We start from the raw sequence: 21,218 nt of genomic DNA, 5'->3' as shown, positions 1-21,218 counted from the left end.
AGAAGTCAAAATAGAAAGCTAATACCGCCTGTTCTTCCAATCCCAAGAAGGAGTCTCTAATAATAATCTAATCAAATTGCATCTTAAAAACGCCAGCGTGTTTCAAATCAGGCCAGCCTTAGAAAACTGGGGAACTACAAAGACACACACACACACACACACACACACACACACACACACACACACTCTCTCTCTCCATAAAGGTTAAAACCATTATATCAAAATAAAACATATGGCCACCAAATCTGCATTTATTACATCTAATTGGAAGAGACACAGTCAAGTACATGAATATTTTAGCAGTTTCCCACATGCAAATCACCATGCCAGGACCCAATTACTCGCTAATTGGCACATGCCCAGCTTTTGGTGCGCTGGACTAGAACGACACTCTATCCTTTCCCCGCTGGCTGCAGCGTCCAGGTGGCCTCTCATTCTGAGTCACTCATCATTTCCTTCTGCCTTTAAATAGCACCCTACAAACAGGAAGACTTGAAAAACCCCCTTCTCACCAGGTCATGCCCTGAATTAGTGTTTGAGGAATATATGGACAAAGGCAAGCTATTTGGTTCTAAAATCAAACACAAAATTCATATCTTTGTGTTGTTGTTTTGAGATGGAGTCTCACTCTGTGGCCTAGGCTGGAGCGCAGTGGCACGATCTCGGACCACTGCAACCTCCGTCTCCCAGGTTCAAGCAATTCTCCTGCCTCAGCCACCTGAGAAGCTGAAAATACAGGCACACGCCACCACACCCAGCTAATTTTTGTATTTTTAGTAGAGACGGGGTTCCACCACTTTGGCCAGGATGGTCTCCATCTCTTGACCTCGTGATCCACCTACCTCAGCCTCCCAAAGTGCTGGGATTACAGGCGTGAGCCACCTCGAACAGCCTCAGATCTTTTAATGTCATCTCTGACCGAATCAACGTTAATGTAAAGATTTTAGTGACTGTTGTTTAAGCCATAAAACATACCGTGAACAAATGGGAATAAAGATTTGTTTTCTGGCCAATTCCCATAAAGGCCAGAGTTCCCACGCAGAGAGCAAGATGAGAATACAGGAGCAGTGTTTTCCAAAAACATTGGTCACCTGGTCCTTGGTTGATCATTTGAGCCTTTGCCCCCAGGATTCTTACCATGTCTGAGTATCACCAAGCAAATTATGCACCTGATATTTTTCTTTGAACCAACAACTCCCTTTATATTTATTTTTGGTAAATTTTGCATTATTACATAAATGCGAATTCAGTATCACTTGCTCTGTTTAGAAGGCATATTAGTAGACAGGCACAGTGGTTCACACCTGTAATCCCAGCACTTTGGGAGGATGAGGTGGGCAGATCACTTGAGGTCAGGAGTTCGAGACCAGCCTTGCCAACATGGCAAACCCCCATCTCTACACAAAGAACAAAAATTAGCCAGGTGTGGTGGCTCCTGCCTATAGTCCCAGAAACATAGAGGCTGAGGTGGGAGGATCGCTTGAGCCCAGGAGGCAGAGGTTGCAGTGAGCTGAAATCTGACCACTGCACTCCAGCCTGAATGACAGAGTGAGGTGGCTTATAACTATAATCCCAACATCTGGGAAAGCCACAATGAGAAGGCTGCTTGAAGCCAGGAGTTCAAGTGTGCAGCAAGCTACATACAGATCACCACTTCGCTCCATCCTGGGCAACAGAGCAAGATCCTGACTCTACAAAAAAAAAAAACTTAAAAATTAGCAGGGCATGGGGGTGCACGCCTGTAGTCCTACCTACTTGTGAATCTGAGGCAGGAGGATTGCTTGAGTCCAGGAGTTCAAGGCTGCAGCAAGCTATAATCAAGCCATGCACTCCAGCCTGGACAACAGAGTGAGACCCCAACTCTAAAAAATGAAATAAAGAATGATCCCAAGAGTTCCAAGGTTTAACATACCAAATGTTGTGCATCCAACATGGGCTGACGGAAGGCTCTGCTTCATTCAGAGACTCGGGTAGAGGGAGATGCATTAGTCCACTCTCATACCACTATAAAGAAACCCCAGAGACTGGGTAATTTATCTGAAAACAGGTTTGATTGGCTCATCGTTCCACAGGCTATACAGGAAGCATGACAGCTTCTGGGGAGGCCTCAGGAAACTTTCAGTCATGGTGGAAGGTGAAGGGGAAACAGGCATGTCATTTTTTCCTTTTTTTATTTTATGACAGAGTTTCACTCTGTCCCAGGCGGGAGTGCAATGGCTCGATCTTGGTTCACTGCAACTTCTGCCTCCTGAGTTCAAGCAATTCTCTCACCTCAGCCTCCTGAGCAGCTGGGACTACAGGCATGCACTAACCGGCCTAGCTAATTTTTGTAGTAGAGACGGGGTTTCACCATGTTGGCCAGGCTAGTCTCAAACTCCTGACATCAAGTGATCCACCTGCCTCAGCCTCTCAAAGTACTGGGATTACAAGCATAAGCCACCATGCCCGGACTGGAAACAGGCATGTCTTACATAGCCAGAGCAGGAGGAAGAGGCAGGGGGAGGGGCTGCACCCTTTAAACAACCAGATCTTGTGAGAACTTTATCATGAGAACAGCACAGAGTGGGGAAATCCACCCCCATGATCCAATCACCTCCCACCAGGCCCCACCTCCAGCACTGGGGATTACAACTCAACATGAGATTTGGATGGGGACACAGACCCAAGCCATCAGGAGGCAATGCCCTCTTGGAACACCTGGCCTCCTTGGTCACTTAAACAGGAGATGACAAAGCTGGAGGGCAACTCACTGGCATTTAAATCTTCTACTCAGAGCCTGTGAGCCAAGAATAGTCATCACATGGTCCTGCCTAACTCCCAGGGGACTGGGAGATGTGAGGGTACACATGCATCCCGGGACGTGGCAAATATCTCTGCTGCAGAGTGTAACTGCAAAAGCACATAAAGCCACATGATTAAATTCCACCTAGGATGCTGTGCTGTAAGACTGCTCTGAGCCAGAACATTAAAAAAGAAATTAGCAAGAGTTATAAACATTCGTAGCACCAAGCTGAGACCTTCTCCTTGACTCCAGCAAAGGGATTAGGAGAAAATTGAAAAAGAAATTACTTTCACAATGTGACTCAATGTTATTTAATGTATGTCCCTGTGTCAACTAAAATCACCTGCAGGAAAAACTAAACCATGGAACAAAAGTCTCTGAGACAAAACAGAAACCAGACAGGGATGAAAGATGTGTTACATAAAGTGAGAATTCTTGGGTGAACAACACCATCACTGGTGTGACACGGTATTATCCAAAGATGATGACACCAATCTATCCCACCTCACAAGCTCTTAACAATGTGCCAATGACAGGCTTCCTTCAAGAGGCAAGGAGCAGTCTGCATCCTCTCCCCTTGATTCTGAGTGGGCCTGAGATTATGGCGGAAGAGAACCCCATGACTTCCAAGGTAGTGTTTTAAAAGGTCATACACCCCAGGAGTAATGAACACACCTCACATCCAGATCTTGGCTTCTAATACCATTCTCCAATAAAGAAACCAGGCTTCTTAAAAACAATGGCTGATTTGAGGACTGGGGCAGGAAATCTACATGATGAGCCTGGAGCACATTGTAGCACCAGAAAGGAAGCAAACACACACACACACACACACACACACACACACACACACACACCCCACAGGTGCCAACATGAAGGAGCTTCCAATGGCTGAAGCTAGAACAATTCAAAAAACAAAATTAAAAGTCTTAGCTGGGCATGGTGGCCCACACCTGTAATCCCAGCACTTTGGGAGGCCAAGGCAAGCAGATCACTTGAAGTCAGGAGTTCAAGACCAGCCTGGCCAACATGGTGAAACCCCATCTCTACTAAAAAATATCAAAATTAGCCAGGCATGATGGTGCATGCCTGTAATCCCAGCTACTTGGGAGGCTGAGACACAAGAAACACTTGAACCCAGGAGGTGGAGGTGACAATGAGCTGAGATCACCTCGTGGCACACCAGCCTGGGCAACAGAGTGACATGCTATCTCAAAACAAAAAAAGTAGTCTTGGATTATAACCCAGAGTGTAAAATAAATAACCATGAATCAATACTGGCATTAATAAATGATTACATAAATAAATAAATGGAAAAGAGAATAATCTTCCATGCTGAATAATTCCAAATAATTTTTTAGATATCCACCCTCCACCCCGAAGAGACTAAAATTAACATCAGTCAGATGCAGTGGCACACACCTGTAACCTCAGCACATAGGGAGGCTGAGGCAGGAGGAATATTGAGCCCAGGAGTTGGGGAGGCCAGCCTGAACAACATAGTGAGATCCTGTCTCTACTAAAAAAAAAAAAAAAAATTATGGCACCTAAATGTTGAGAACACATGGATACACTGAGAGAAATAACACACACTGGAGCTTGTGGGAGGGTGGAAAGGGTAGGAGGGAGAGGATCAGAAAAAATAACTAATGAGTACTAAGCTTAATATCCGGGTGATGAAATAATCTGTACAACAAATCCCCATGACACATGTTTACCTATGCAACAAACCTGCATATGCTCTAAGTACATTTACTCCTGCACTTAAAAGTTAAAAAGAATTTAATTAAAAATAAAATAATTTTTAAAAGACTACCATCAACAGTGGTAAGTCATGTTGATAGGCTGATAGTATATACCCTTTTGTTTTGTTTTTTTTGAGATAAGAGTCTTGCTCTGTTGCCCAGGCTAGAGTGCAGTGATGTGATCTTGGCTCGCTGCAACCTCTGCCTCCTGACTTCAAGTGATTCTCCTGCCTCAGCCTCCTAAGTAGCTGGGATTACAGGTGTGAGCCACAATGTCTGGCTAATTTTTGTATTTTTAGTAAAGATGGGGTTTTGCCATGTTGGCCAGGCTGGTCTTGAACTCATGACCTCAACTGATCCACTCTCCTTGGCCTCTCAAAGTGCTGGGATTACAGGCAAGAGCCAGTGCACCCAGCCAGATAGTATGTACCCTTGATATAATGTGATGAGAAGGGTACTTCACTCCAAAACCCATAACCCCAGCCTAATCATTAGGAGAACATCAGAAAAACCCAGCTGAGGGACGTGCTATGAAATACCTGCCTAGTACTCAAGACTGTCAAGGTCAAGAAAACCAAGGAAAGTCTGAGAAACTATCACCGCCAAGAGAAGCCTGAGACATGACCACCAAGGTAACGTGGTGTTCTGGATGGGATCCCGGAGGAGAAAAAGGACATGAGATAAAAACTAAGGAAGTCTGAAGAAAGTATGAACTTTAGTTATAAAAAAAAAAAAAAGTATCGGCCAGGCGCAGTGGCTCACGCCTGTAATCCCAGCACTTTGGGAGGCCGAAGCAGGCAGATCACAAGGTCGAGAGATCGAGACCATCCTGGCCAACACGGTGAAATCCCGTCTCTACTAAAGTACAAAAAAATTAACCGGGAGTGGTGGCACGCACCTGTGGTCCCAGCTACTCCTCGGGAGGCTGAGGCGGAAGAATCGCTTGAACCCAGGAAACGGAGGTTGCAGTGAGCCAAGATTGCGCCACTGTACTCCAGCCTGGTGACAGAGCAAGACTCTGTCTCAAAAAAAAAAAAAAAAAAAAGGATCAATATGGGTTCATTAATGGTGCAAGATGCCCTCTACTATGTAAGATAGTAACCATAAGGAAAACTGGGTTCAGGATATATGGAAAATTTCTCTACCAGCTTTGCAACTTTTCTGTCAATCTAAATGTATTCTAAAATTAATTTTTTAATTTAAAAAATGTCATACAGCCTCTACCTGGTACCCTCGTTCTTGGGGCACACCTTGGGCTCCCCGAACTGACCTGTGGAAGTCCAGCTCCCTGAAGCCGTCCTGTCCAACAGACCATGCAGAGAGAACATATTAGAAACAGAGCTACCCAGCTGGGCGTGGTGGCTCATACCAGTAATCTCAACACTTTGGGAGGCTGGGGTGGGAGGATCACTTGAGCTCAGGAGTTTGAGACCAGCCTGGGCAACATAGTAAGACCCTGTCTTTACAAAAAAAAAAAAAAAATTAATTAGCTGGGCATGGTGGCTTATGCCCGTAATCCCAGCTACTTGGGAGGTTGAGGCAGGAGGATTGCCTGAGACCAGGAGTTTGAGACCAGCCTGGGCAACATTTCTACAAAATTGAAAAAGAAAATTAGCTGGGTGTGGTGGCGTGGGCCTGTGGTCCCAGTTACTCAGGAGGCTAAGGTGAGAGGATCGTTTGAGCCCAGGAGGTCAAGGCTGCAGTAAGCCTTGTTCACACCACTGCACTCCATCCTGGGCAACAGAGTGAGACCATTTCAAAAAGAAAAGAAACAAACACAAAAGGGTCCCCTTCTGTTCCAGCCCCCAGATGTTTGAGTGTTCCCAGCCCAGGTGCCAGACACGCATGTCTGGGGGCTTTCAGATAACTTCAGCCCCTGGGCTTCCAGCTCCCCAGCTGACACCAAGTGGAACACAGTCAAGCCGTCTCCACCAATCCCTGCTCACATTACAGATTATTGCTCAAAATAAATGTTGTTTTAAGCCACCAAATTTTGTGGTGGTTTGTGACTCAGCATTAGATAAATGGGTGACTGGTCTGCAAAACCAACTTCGGTGGCTGATGTGTCTTCCGAACTGACTTCCACTAGGCACTGGGCACTGGCCACACAGAGATTCATAGGATAGGGTCCCTGCCCTTGAAGAACGCACATTCAAGTAGAAGAAAGCAAGTGCCGTGAGAGTGATAGCACACAATGACGATACTGGATTCAAAGGATCAATACAGTACTTTAGAGACAGAAATGAGCAGATGGCCCTAGGGGATCCTGGGGATCCTGATGGTAGTGGCGGCCTGTTTGGAGCAGCCACTGTGAAGACTCTGGCTGCAGTAGGGGAAATGCAGCCAGGACTGCATGCACCGCAGAGCTAGTGGGAGCCAGGAACAGGGAGGAGCCTTGCCCCATTCTGAGTTGCTGGGTTGGGAGCCCCGTGATCTTCCGGCACAGCTACAGCTGCCCAGCCATGGCTCCAGATGAGGGCACATCCCTGAGTTCTCAGGGGCAGGGGAAGACCCACACCCCGGCAATGACAGGCTCCGAAGTGCCTGCTCCTATTGTCTGGCTTCTCCCTGCTCCCAGCACTCCAATTTCAGAGCAAAGTTGTGGCCGAGCCTGGGCACTGTCACAACCCAGCCAGGTGTGCAAACACTCGAGGACATGCTAGGTTCTTGCCATCTCGGCCCCCTCCAGACTTTGGTCCCTGACAAACATGGGAGGGAGACCAAGGGGGAGCTGAGGGCAGCCTGGCACAGGCCTGCAGGCACCCCTTGTTATAAACATCCTGGGCACCATGGATGACATGTATTAAACAGATAGCAGCAGGAGGCAGACGGGCTCCTGGGTGGAAAGGGGTGGGCCCCCAGGAAGCCCCACCTTCAAGCCGTGGACAGGCCAGCCTGAAGCCTGGGGGCTGGGCTGTCAGTTCCAGGTACAGTCTGTGGCCCAGAGTGAGAACCTACAGTGCTCCTTCTGGGCCCATCCACGGCCGCCCATGGACCAGTCAGCACACACTTCCTCCCTTCTGAAGCACATAAAAATCCCAGTCTCAGTCAGACTTGCAGAGATGTCAGGACAACCTGCCTGCAGATAGAAGCTACCCACTTCAGGTCTCCTGAGAGCTGTACTGTGGCTCAATAGAGCACCTCTTCACTTTGCTAACCCTCCAGTTGTCCATGTACCTCATTCTTCCTGGACATGGGACAAGAATTCAGGATCCACCAAATGGCAGGACTGAAAGAGCTGTAACACAAACAGGGCTGAAACGTGCCCCCATGCTCACCATATTGTGGGAGACAAGAAGGAGAGAAGAGCTGTGGCCCTTCAGGGAGCCCAGACCCAGGGGCTCCCCAAGCCAGGGATATCACACCCTCTCTGGGGCTCTGTGGTTTCTGGTATCTCCAACCTCTTGGGCACCACTGAGTTTCCCCTTGTCTAGATGCAGGTGCCCACAGTGGAAACCACTTGCAATGCATCAGATCCAGCTGTAGGCTTACACAGAGCCAGTGCCTGTGCCAGCGCCTGGAGCTGCCCACCCTGCCACAGCAGCTGGTGTGCCTAGCTGTGCACAGTGGGTGGACCCCATGCTCATTTGTTCACACACCCCTGGCCGCTCTGTGCCTGGCTCACCCTTGGCAGGTGTGGGGTCCGAGAAAGCAGCACTAGTCGAGTGCAGCGTGCCAGGCTGAGTCAGCAGAACAAGCCCAGTGGGCCTGAGCACAACTTGGGCAAAGATGCTGCCAGCCACAGAGGTTTCTGGCTAGAAAAGCAATACCCAAAGAATCTTGTGACAATATGAGAATAGAGGAAAGAGAATAAGCACTTATTGAGCACCTCCTATGTTATACTGTTCTTTGTTTTTTCCCCAGACAGTCACCCAAGCTGGAGTGTGGTGGCACCATCATAGCTCACTGCAGCCTCACACTCGTGGGCTCAAGCGATCACTTCCATCTCAACCTCCTGAGTGGCTGGAACTACAGGTGCAAACCACTGTGCTTGGCAAATTTTTAAAATTTTTGTAGAGATGGAGTCTCACTCAAGGCTGGTCTCGAATTCCTGAGCTCAGGCAATCCTGCCTTGCCCTCCCAAAGTGCTGGAGCTACAGGCATAACCCACTATGCCCGGCTCATGCTGTTCTAAATGTGTTAAAACATTTATGTGAATTAATCCTTCCAATTAACCCTATGATGTCATTATTATAACTATTTCAGAGATGAGAAAACTGAGTCACAGAGAAGTAAAGAGATTGCTCAGGCCCTGCCAAGTGGCAGAGATGGATTTGAAAGGTGTGCTCTAAGCAGAACACAGCTTTCCCATCTATAAAGTGAGGGTATCAGACAAGATGCACTCTGCGGCCCTTCCTGCCTTCAAGGCTTGTTCAGCACATGTGTGGGTTTTCCCCGCCTCACATCTGTTCTCCTGCTCCTGATAACACCACCTCAATTTTTGTGAGTGATACTGCCCAACTTCCACTCTCAGTTAAGGAAGGACACGTACTTGGCCTCGGCCAGTCACAGTGTCACAATCACCATGCACAGGGATTGGCTCGGGCACCCGCATGTGACATGCCAAGCGGTGGCAGTCTTCTCAGGGACTTTTGCTAGAACTCTCGGGAAAGAGCCACTCTGTTTCCTCTGGAGTTGCTAAGCAAACACAAGGCTGCCAGAGGCCACCAGAAGAAAAGAGTCTTCCTGGGAAGAAAGTCAGTTCAAAGGAAAGGAGAGGCCACGAGATGAAGCAAGAGTGGCCAAGATGTGACAACATCCTTGGCACATAGATTCGGCCGTGCTCAAAGCCAGAACAATCCTGAGATTTTCTGTCATTTGATCCAATCTATGTCTACTTTCTTGCTTAGAATAACTTGAGCTGGATTTCTGTAGTGTAAAACCCAGTGATGTCTAACACAATTCAATGATGATGGTATGTACCAGGGTTTATGTTTCTGTCTGTATCCTCCCTAGTCATGGTCACCTCCCAGAAGGCCTAAAGAGCACCTGTTGATCTTCGTGGCTTCACCCACAGCAGTCTCTACCAGTGCCTGGCACATAGGAGGGCTTGGGAAAATATTTGTGGAATTGCACTGATAGGCATCATTGATCCCTTTAACCCCAGCTTCTCTGGTTCCATTGCTAGACATAAGCCCTCTGAAGACCTGAGGAGACTTAGCATTGATCTGATTCCTACAGAACATGAGGCTCTAAGTAATCAACAGTCTTAAGAAATCTATAGTGTTATCAACCAGCCAGGCCCAGATATCGGGCATGGATGTGACATGATGGCAATGCAATGGTTAAGAGCACAGCCCTTTTTTTTTGAGACAGAATCTCACTGTGTCACCAGGCTGGAGTGTAATGGCACAATCTTGGCTCACTGCAACCTCCGTCTCCCAGCTTCAAGCAATTCTCCTGCCTCAGCCTCCTGAGTAGCTAGAATTGCAGGTGTGTGACACAACACCCAGCTAATTTTTGTATTTTTAGTAGCGATGGGTTTTTGCCATGTTGGCCAGGCTGATCTCGAACTCCTGACCTCAGGTGATCCACCCACCTTGGTCTCCCTAAGTGTGAGCACAGGCTTTTAAATCAGACATATTTGCTGGATGTGATGGCTCACATCAGTAATCCCAACAGTTCAGGAGGCCAAGGCAGGAGGATCACTTTATCCCAGGAGTTTAAGATGAGCTGGGCAATATAGTGAGACTCCTATCTCTACTAAAAATACAAAATGAGCCAGGCATGCTGACATGTGCACATGGTCCCAGCTACTCTGGAAGCTGTGACAGGAGGATTACTTGAGCCCGGGAGTTCAAGACTGCAATGAGCCTTGATCATTCGTGCCACTGCATTCCAGCTCCAAGTGAAAAAGTGAGACCCTGTCTCAAAAAAAAAAAAAAAAAAAAAAAAAAACAGCCAGGTGCAGTGGCTCACATCTGTAATTCCAGCACTCTGGGAGGCCAAGGTGGGTGGATCACTTGAGGCCAGGAGTGATCCACTGACTGACTAACCCAGTGAAACCCCATCTCTGCTAAAAACTCTCTACTAAGACCAGCCTGACTAACATGGTGAAACCCCGTCTCTACTAAAAATATAAAAATTAGCCAGGTGTGGTGGCAGGTACCAGTCATCCCAGCTACTTGGGAGGCTGAGGCAGGAGAATCACTTGAACCCACCAGGCAAAGGCTGAAGTGGCCAACATCATGCCATGGCACTCCAGCCTAGATGCCAGAGCAAGACTGTCTACAAAATAAAGCGGGGCAGGGAGAGAAGAAAAGAAATCAACATAGCTGGGGCCATATCTTTTCCCATATCTTATCAGTGGTGTGACCTTGGGCAGGTTACTTACTGCCTGGGCTTCAGTGTTCTCCTCTTTGAAATGGGGCTATTATTATCACGTCTCCAGTGCCCTGCAAAGATAAAATGAGACGGTGCATTAATACATAAAGCACCCGACTCATGGTAAACACTCAAGAAATGGTGACTCTTCCTAGTGTTGAGAACAATCAGAGTCAATCATAATGATGATGAAAATTATCAAGGTCCCTTCACTCCTTGTGGAATATCAGCCAGGTTGTTTGTCTCTATACACCCCTCCCATGATCAGGACCTCTCCTGGTGGACACGGGCTAGGACACGACGTATCACTCCACTCTTCCCTCTGCTGCAGCCTCCATGAGATGAATATACCAGGTTGGATGCAGCTCCCAGAAATCTCCCGCATGGGGTCAGTAGGACAAAGAGGCAGCTGGGTGGCACACGATGTCTTTCCAGTAGTGTCCAACGTGGAGGGCATGAGAATGCTCGAGAATGCTGAGGACCAGGCACGGTGGCTCACACCTATACTCCAAGCACCTGGGAGGCCGAGGTAGGAATATCACTTCAACCAAGGGGTTAGAAGCTTCGGTGAGCTATGATTGCACCGCTGCACTCCAGCCTGGGTAACAGAGAAAGACCCTATCTCTAAAATAGATAAATAAATACAATGTTGAGGAGCAGAGGCCAGACTGTTCCCTCTTGCTTTACGTTGCTACAAAAGAATACCTAAGACTGGGTGTGGAGGCCAAAGCAACTCCATCTTGGATGCTAACCTACCAGGAAGGTCTCTAAGATTTCCAGTTTATCTATTGTTCCTCGTGTTAAGAGCAGGTACTTACTGTAAATCCTGCCCTTGGGTCATACAACCCTGATGTTCATCATACTTCAGCTGTCCTGCCCATCCCTTCTGAACCACCTCTTCCCCACAGTAATAAGCCCTGGGTCTAGGGGGTAGCCACGTGGGGATCCACCATCTTGACCCACCACTGCCCAAGACACAGACACGGCTTCTGTTTATAAGTCCCTATTAAATGTTTCTTTCTAAGAAACTGGATTTGTCAGCCTCTTCCTTAGGCCTTTCGGCTTCCTCAGACTTTGGGGTAGGTTTGCATAGACCTGTCTACCACGAACATTGGGTAATTTATAAGGAAAAGGAGGTTTCATTAGCTCATGGTTCTGCAGGCTGGGAAGTTCAAGGGTATGGCCCTGGATTCTGATGGGAGATTTTAGGCTGCATCACAACACAGAAGAGAAGGTCAAAGGGGAAGGAGATACATGGAAAAAGGAGAAAACACGAAGAGTATCTTTGCTTTAAAACAATCCACTCTTGCAAGAACTAATCCATGCCCAAGATAACTAATCCAGTCTTGCCAGAGCAAGAACTTCACCACCATGAGAACAGTACCAAGCCATTGATGAGGGACCCGCCCCCATAATCCAAATACCTCACATTAGGCCTCCTCCCCACATTGGGGATCAAATTTCAACATGAGCCCTGGGGACAAACCAACCACATCCAAACAGTAGCACTCCTCAAGACAGCCCAGAGCTTTAAGCTTCCTCCCTATATTAGTCTGTTCTCATGCCGCTAATAAAGATATACCCCAAACTGGGTAATTTACAAAGGAAAGAGGTTTAATTGTCTCACACGGCTAGGGAGGCCTCAGGATCATGGCAGAAGTCGTGCATGCCTGGGGAAGCCTCATGATCATGGCAGAAGGCCAATGAGGAGCCAAGTCACATCTTACATGGCGGCAGGCAAAAGAGCTTGCGTGGGGGGAACTCCCATTTATCAAACCATCAGGTCTCATGAGACTTATTTACCACCATGAAAACAGTACGGGGAAAACCACTGATGATTCAGTGATCTCCACCTGGCCCCACCCTTGACATGTGGGAATTATTACTGAGATTTGGTGGTAGGGACCCAGCCAAACCATGTCACTCCCCTAACCTCATCCTTTCCCGCTCCAGTCCTTTCCAAGTTTTCAGAAGAATCCTGGTGGGCAACGGAAATACAAAAAGCACTGGGATAGGCCTGGAGGCTGCCAGACCTGGGTCTGCTGCTTACTGCCTACGGGGCAGTTTGCAGGGGTGTCCAGCAAGCCTATCTGCATCCAGCCATCTCCCTGGCTTCCTGCCATGTGCCTGCTCTCAAGCCATCTTCCCCTTTGCAATACTTGCCATATTCTGCCAACCCCTAATATTATTTCTTACTCCTCCTTATCCATTCTCAGGGGCATTTTTTTTTTTTTTTCACATTTTGACATCTGAAACTGGAATGCACCTTGCAGACAATGTTGTCATGTCATCGCTATAGACTAGGTGGCCAGGGTAATACAGTTGTAATTACATGGTAATACACCTGAACACATGCAAACTCAGTTGAAATTCCTCACGGAATGACTGGACAACAGCTACCCATCAACACCCCCTCGGCTTGGAAGAAAGTGCTTCCCAGTCACCCCTTGCACCACCAGCAGCAGCACCCAGACTTTGGGGACTTTGCTCTAAATCACCGCCACAGTCTCTCCCGCCTCCGCCCCAGCAGACCAGCTATTTTCTCTGCCTGGAGCAATCTTCTCTCCACGGCAAGATATCTGAATCACCCACTTTCCAGTTATTTGTTGCTGTGCTGTCTTAAAACTTAGCAGGATACAATAACCATTATACCATGCTTGCAGACTCAAGAGGGCTGGAAAATGGCACAGAGGAGACAGCTTGTCTCTGCTCTATGATGTCTAGGGCCCAGCTGTGAAGACGCACATGGCTCAGGGATAGAACCTTCCAAAGGTTCATTCGTGCAAATGCCAGCTCCTGGGCTGGGAAGACTCCTTACGTGGGAGCGCCAGGCTCCCGAGTGTTCCAGCAAACAAAACAGAAGCCACACTGCTATCTACGACCCAGCCTCAGAAGTCCCATAATGTCACCTCTGCCATATGCCACTCCAGCCTGCCACTCAAAGGGAGGAGTGTCAAAGCATCTGTGGTCATTTTTTTAAACTGCCACACCCTTCACCTTTGATCTGAACCTGTGACATGTGCCTATGGTTCTCCACATGTCATCTAACATGACACACTCCTCACAATTATTGCTATTTATTATTTCTGGGTTTTTTTAGAGTCAGGGTCTTGCTCTGTTGCCCCAGCTGGAGTGCAGTGGCAGGATCATAGCTCACTGCTCACTGTAGCCTCCCTTGAATTCCTGAGCTCAAGCAATCCTCCCAACTCAGCCTCCCGAGTAACTAGGACTACAGGCATGTGCCACCATGTCCAGCTAATTATTTTATTGTTTGGTTTTTGTTTGTTTGTTTGAGAGGGAGACTTACTTACTCTGTTTCCCAGGCTGGAGTGCAGTGGCACAATCTCAGCTCACTGCAACCTCTGCCTCCCAGGTTCAAGCAATTCTCCTGTCTCAGCCTCCTGAGTAGCCTGGATTATAAGTACCTGCCACCATGCCTGGGTAATTTTTTTTTTTTAAGACAGAGTTTCGCTCTTGCTGCCCAGGCTGGAGTGTAATGGCCTGATCTTGGCTCACCACAACCTGTTCCTCCCGTGTTCAAGAGATTCTCCTGCCTCAGCCTACCAAGTAGCTGGGATTACAGACATGCACCACTATGCTCAGCTAATTTTGTATTTTTAGTAGAGACGAAGGTTTCTCTATGTTGATCAGGCTGGTCTAGAACTCCCAACCTCAGGTTATCCACCCACCTCGGCCTCCCAAAGTGCTGGCATTACAGGAGTGAGCCACCACACCTGGTCCTCTATGTTTTTTCTTTAAATGCCCAGCACACCTGCTGTTCCCTGGAACTCTCTTCCCACACATGGCCCCACATGATTTACTCCCTCACCTCCTTCAGGTTGCAGCTCAGGCGTCATCTTATCAGAGAGGGTCTGGGCATTCCATGCAAACCAGTAGCCCCCACTCCACACGCATATGGCACCACTGTCCTCCCTCCCCTGCTCGAGTCATAATATATATAACACTGCATATAATTTTCTAATTTCCTGTTTCCCACCCCTAGAATGTGGGCAGGGATTTGCCTGTGTGTTCACCGCAAAAATCGCACCAAAACTTGACATCATCCTTCACCCATACCCAAGCCTTTAAAAATGTGACTTGAAGCCTCTCCCATCAAGTAATAGATTCTCCGTCAGTTCAGTGACTCATTCCTGTAATTCCAGCACTTTGGGAGGCTGAGGCAGGAGGACCACTTGAAGCCAGGAGTTTGAAACCAGCCTGGGTGACACAGTGAGACAACCCCGCCCACACCAGACTTCTATCAAAAATTAAAGTTAAAAACTAGCCAGGCATGGTGGTGTACATCTGTAGTCTCTGCTACTCAGAAGACTGAGCTGGGAGGATCACTTGAGCCCAGGGCATTGAGGCTGCAGTGAGCTATGATCACACCAATCACACCACTATACTCCAGCCTGGGCAACAGAATGAGACCCTGTCTCTAAAAAAAAAAGAAAGAAAGAAAAAAGATAGTGAATTCCCATTCCTTACCTTTGGAATCCAACTAGTTTTGTGACATTGGTCAATGGAATGCCACTGGATTCAGCCCACTGAAGTGATTTCTGCCGTTTATGGGTTAAAAGGCTTGCAGCCCCTCGTCCCCCTCTTGGAATCCACTGTCCTGTTAACAAGCCCAGGCTAGCCTGCTGGCAGGTAGCTGACTACTACTCTAGTGGTCTCATTGCCCTAGCCAACAACTAGCTGACACCAGACACTGGAATGAGGCTACCCTCACATGAGCAAGCCCCACCAAGATCAACAGAGCCTGACCCAGAAGAGCAAACTTCCCAGCGGATCCACAGATTTTGTTTTAAACTGTTGAATTCTGGAATGGTTTGCTACATAGCATTATTCGTGGTAACAGACAACTGATACAAGCACTTAGCCCAATGCCTGGTATGAAATATATGCTCAATAAATATTTACAGCACAAATGATTCAATAAATGAGAAAAAGAAACATGCAACTTATAGGTCATTTTTTTTTTTTTTGAGACAAGGTCTCACTCTTGGAATGCAGTACAGTGGTGTGATCGTGGCTCCCTACGGCTGCAACCTCCCAGGCTCAAGCAATGCTCCCACCTCAGCCACCTAAGAAGCTGGAACTACAGGCATGCACTGCCACACCTGGCTACTTTCTGTGATTTTTAGTCAGACACAAGGTCTCGCTATGTTGCCCAGGCTGGTCTAGAACTCCTGAGCTCAAATGATCCTCTGCCTCAGCCTCCCAAAATGCTGGGATTACAAGCATGAGCCACCACTCCCAGCATTTGAAGCACATCAAGCACCATGCTTGACAAGTATTTGTTGAATTAATGAGTAGAGAGTGACAGGTCCTATTTTTGGGGTGGAGGTGGGCAAGCAAGATCTTTTGTCAATTTAAGGACCTAAAAGAATGCCTCCTGGGGTGTGCTGGAGAAAGGTAGTAGTTTTGTAGCGTTTAGTCTATAAAGGAGCTAATGTTTGAGACTGTCTTGACCAGGAGCTTTGGCCTGGCTGTGGCCTGGATCATGGCTCCGCGTGAGGACACAGAAAAGTGCTGATGGAAAAGGGTCTTACAACAGTAGCCAGAGAACCCAGCCCCAGCCATGAAGCTCTGGGCTTGACCTTTAGGTCAGCTTTATGCAGTTTTCAGAACGCTCTTCCATCCTTAGCTCTACTTCTCCAGGCATCGGCTACGTTTCCAAAAATGTGGGTGCCGTCTCCCTCTGAGTTTTCTGGAAAGCCAGTGAAAATGCAAAACCCTGGCCAGCCTACTGGCTGGTAGCTGGACCTGACTCAAGAACTACTGAATCAAAACATTCAGAAGCAGTACCCAAGAACGTGTATTTTAAGAATTTCCACACTGCCCGCCGGGGTCCTTGGACACAGAACCAGAAGGGTGACCTGTGCCATTGCCAGCTGGTGAGTAGGGGGTTGGAATAAATGAATTCTGGGACACACAAGAGAACAGGGAGTGTAGCTTGAGACATTTAACCGCCTTATCTAACCATCGCTACCTCCTTGGGAGGTCGGTTATCATACTGTGAAAGGAAAATAAATCTCAGGAACCCCAAATCACTAACCCAAAGGGGAAAAGTCAAGCTGGGAACGACTTACGGCCAACCTGCCTCCTATTCTATTCCTTAAAAAGATGGCTAGTAAGATGAAAAAGCTACATACCTCCCTCACAATTTGTCCACAAGGAATTTCCTTGTGGACTAAGCACAGACAGAACTCAAAGTCATCCTTCTGCTCACTGAGATAAATGCGTATCTGGCTGCCGCCTTTGAAACGGCTAATCAGAAACTCAAAAGAATGCAACCATGTTTCGCTTACCCACCCATGACCTGGAAGCCCCCGCTACTGCGTCAAGTTGTCCCACCTTTCCAGACCAAACCAATGTACATCTCACACATATTGATTAATGTCCCATGTCTCCCTACAATGCATAAAACTAAGCTGTGCCCCAATCATCTTAGGCACATGGCATTAGGACCTCCTGACTCTGTGTCACAGGTGCATCCTTAAGTCTGGCAAAACAAACTTCCTAAATTGACTGAGAACTGTCTCATATATTTAGGGTTCACCATATCTATTTCATGGAGGTGATACGGAAGTTACGAAGGAATCACTTAGGCAAATAGCCTTTTACCCTTGTAAAAGGCTTTTCTTTTTAATGAAAAGCAGCCCCAAATCATTTTCTAACGAAAAGCAGTCTGTAAAGTTAAGCTGCAAACAGACAAGCAAGCTGGGAGCTTGCATGAATGCAGGCAGGAACCAAAGACTAGACATTTTCAAGATGGCAGCTCCATCTTCCCTTCTCTGCCAGCCACATATAAGGAGCAAACAGGATGGCGAGCAACTGGAAAGTCCATTTGCATAATAAGATTAAGGCGGGGTGACAAGCCTTCTGAGCGCACCATGTAAACGTCAGACCTGATCAAACCAATCTGTGAACCCTATGTAAATCAGACACTGCCGCCTCAAACTGGACTCTAAAATTCACGCATTTGCTGCCAGCCTGTCTTTTCCACTCGGAGACCCCCTTCCTCTAAAGAGGAAGCTGTTTCTCTTCCTCTCCTCTTCTACCTATTAAACCTCCGCTCCTAAATTCCTCATGTGTGCCCATGTCCTACATCTTCTTGGCTACAACAATGAACCCCGGGGCATGTATCCCAGACAACATCACCACTTCAGAGGTGGACACTGAGGCGCGGACAGAAAGTATCCTGGTCTGCCTGACTTTATGTCAGGAGCTTTTTCTTGTACCCCAGGGACACCCACTCAACGAAACACCCCGTATTTTGTTCTCAGTCTTCACACAAGGTCATTTGAGGCCAGCTAGCTCCCTGCTGAAGGTCACATGCTGAAATGAAATTGAAAGCAAAGAATAACTAAATGAGCAGCCCTCCACCTGGAAAATCCAGGTGGCCTCAGTGGAAGAGCCAAGACGTGGGAGGTTTTCATGTCTATTTTTAAGCAATTGAACTAAATTAAATGTCTCTTTCACAGTCAGGCTAAATGTTGTTTGCAAGTTTGGAGCTTTGTTTGTATGTATATATTTTAAATAAATTTGATAATTAAGTCACAAATGTTCTCAGCACACTTGGATATATTTAAATTACAGGCTTCTGATCAAATGGAGAAAAGTCACAAACATGGGCCTAAATGATGCCTTTTTTTGTTCAGTGCCATTTGCAGCATTCAAATGGGTCTGTCAACTTAATGGCCAATTCTAAGGCTGCTGAGAATGACAGGAGGTGGGGGATTGGCAAAGAGACTACAGGAAGTAAAATCCCATGGTGAAAAATAGCAGTTCTTTTAAGAAAACATTTCATCTGCGCCTGTAATTCATTTCAACAAGCCAGTTTTGAAAACACAAACAAGCTGGTAAAAGGGGTGTTTGTCTCTGTCTGACTGGCAGCACTCTATACCCACCATTAACAGCCAGAACCCAGTTCCTGATCATTGCAGCTTCTGGGATCAAGGGGTACCAGGGTCAAATCTCCTTTGGCTCTTGCTGTGGTGCTTGTGTAGGTAACTTGGAGATTCTAGTGCCCGCCCTACTACAGTCTCTGTAGAGTAACTGCCCATCCACTGTCAAAACAGCTTCAGACCTAGTAGAGTGGCTTTTGTTTGAAAGGATTAACGCAAGGGGCAGGAGGGTCTATTATAACAGGGGAAGGGAGACTACTGAAAAAGAGAGCACACTATGACCACGAGGGTCAGGCCAAAAAGAGCTTTTCTTTTATAGGAAGGAGAAAGCAAGGCTAGAAAGAACCCGGAAGTGGGGTGAAAGGGTGAAATGATGGGTTAGTAGATCAGAGAATACACGAGCCCGAGGCCAGCCTATTCCGAGGAGGGGCTGTCTGCTGGCTCAGGCCCAGGGTGAGCCCAAGTTCAGGGGCCTGGAGGAAGGAGAGCATCTTAACCAAAGTGGTTAACAAGCATTTTATAATTGATTAGTGGGACAAGCAGTTCAGGTAATCACTTATAAGACAAAGAATGAGAACTTGGAGAGTCTACCTCTCAGGTAAACAACAGTGGGGGAGGTGTCCTGGAGTCTTATTTAAGTTTTACAGGGGAGGGCCGATTCTTTGCAGTTAACTTTTTTCTAGAACACAAAAGGGTGACAGCAATTCCTCTTACCTTTACTCTTTCCCAGGGGTACAAGACTCAGGGAAAATTCAACATTATCACTAGTCAAGGTGCAGAAGGAGACCCAAGCATCTAGGATCACCTCCCCCTTGACTTCCACACTACAATGCAATAGAAGAAAAGGCTGGCCGACTGGCAACTCCTAAATCCCCTTCCTATAGATAGCAGGCATAGCATGGGGGAATCTCTCCGGAAGGCACTGTTTTTACTTAAACAAGATTAGACCCCCACCCCACTCCTCCTCCATCGACCAAGACCCTTTCACATGTAGTTTCTAAAACTGTAAACCCAAGACGCTTTCACATGTAATTTCTAAGGCTGTAAACCCAAGACCCTTTCACATGTAATTTCTAAGGCTGTAAACCCAAGATCCTTTCACATGTAATTTCTAAGGCTGTAAACCCAAGATCCTTTCACGTGTAATATCTAGAGTTGTAAGCCTATATAAAGGCAGAGCTTCTCTTTGTTACAGGAGCTTGGCTGTTAGACAAACGTGTCGCCTTGCTCCCAGCTGAAATAAATCACCTCTTCCCTCCTAGTTCGGTGTCAGAGAGGTCTGTTTCTCGTGGTTGGTCCTGCTTCAAAGGGAAGTGACCTAGTGTAGCATATAACCATGAGGATTCTGGGCCTGTGGCTGCTGGGTTCAAACACCAGCATCGTAGTGAGCTTGGTGGGTTAGGAGAGTTTTCTGTGCTTTACTTGCTCCCTCCCTGATATGGTTTGGCTATGTTGCCACCCAAATCTCATCTTGAATTGTAGCTCCCATAATCCCCACGTGTTGTAGGAGGGCCCAATGGGAGATAATTGAATGATGGAGGAGGTTTCCCCCATACTGTTCTCCTGGTAGTGAATAAGACTCATGAGATCTGATGGTTTTGTAAGGGGTTTCCCTTTTCACTTGATTCTCATTCTCTCTTGCCTGCTGCCATGTAAGACGTGCCTCTCACCTTCCAGCATGATTGTGAGGGCTCCCCAGCCATGTGGAACTGTGAATCCATTAAACCTCTTTTTCTTTGTAAATTATTCAGTCTTGGGTACGTCTTTATCAGCAGTGTGAAAGCAGACTAATACACTCCCTAAAATGGGGATGATCATGATCAATACAACAGCTACAATTTTAGTATTTTTAAAGCACTTTAGCACAGGACCTAGAATCCGCTCACCTATGAACTTATCTTGAGCAAGCCTGTTTCCTACTCAGACCCCAAGCCCAGTATGAGCATAACTTTCCACACCTCTGTGCGGTGCTGCAAAAGGCCTGCACACCTGGAGCCCATAGGACAGTGCGCTCAAAAGACAAAAGTCTCAGTGTCCCCGCACCACTCAGCATGAAAGCAAAGGCGGCAAAAGTGTGTGCCCTGGCCACTTCCTTCTCACTCGAACCGACTGTGGATGCAGCACTTGCTGGTGGGTCAACTGTGGATCTGATTTTCCAAAAGTATGTGGCCACTTTAATCACTGAGCCTCTCTGTAAAACAGGGAGAACTAATCATCCTAGCTGCAGGGATTAAATGGTGATTGCGAAACAGCCTTGTACGAAGCTGTTAACTGCGCAGAAGAAAAAGCGGGAATCACTGGGGGAAGGACCCGAGGGAACACCCCAGCCTTTCTCTGGCTTCACCCCTGACCTTCTAAACGGGATGGGGCGGGGCCACGGCATCCATTACTCGGCGCTCCTCCAGGCTCTCCGTCGGATCAGACGAGCAGCGAGCGACCAATACCCCTGTGCTA

The 21,218-nt window shown here is 47.4% G+C and overlaps 1 long non-coding RNA gene across 9 annotated transcripts in view; it reads right to left on the bottom strand.

The window, feature by feature from the left end:
- Positions 1 to 21,201, bottom strand: part of LOC120367355 (uncharacterized) — a 156,058-nt gene extending 134,857 nt beyond the window's left edge. For all 9 annotated transcript variants that reach the window (XR_005581741.2, XR_012512737.1, XR_012512735.1 and 6 more), the window contains exons 1-2: positions 21,116 to 21,201; positions 10,862 to 10,922 (exon numbers count right to left, since the gene is read on the bottom strand). This is a non-coding gene — a long non-coding RNA (uncharacterized LOC120367355). The remainder of the gene's footprint in view (positions 1 to 10,861; positions 10,923 to 21,115) is intronic.
- Positions 21,202 to 21,218: the final 17 nt, after the last annotated feature.

This window comes from Saimiri boliviensis, chromosome 12, assembly GCF_048565385.1.
Source record: "Saimiri boliviensis isolate mSaiBol1 chromosome 12, mSaiBol1.pri, whole genome shotgun sequence".
NCBI lineage: Eukaryota > Metazoa > Chordata > Mammalia > Primates > Cebidae > Saimiri > Saimiri boliviensis.
Note: the sequence above shows the minus strand (reverse complement) of the source record. Positions and strands in the feature narration are given on the sequence as shown.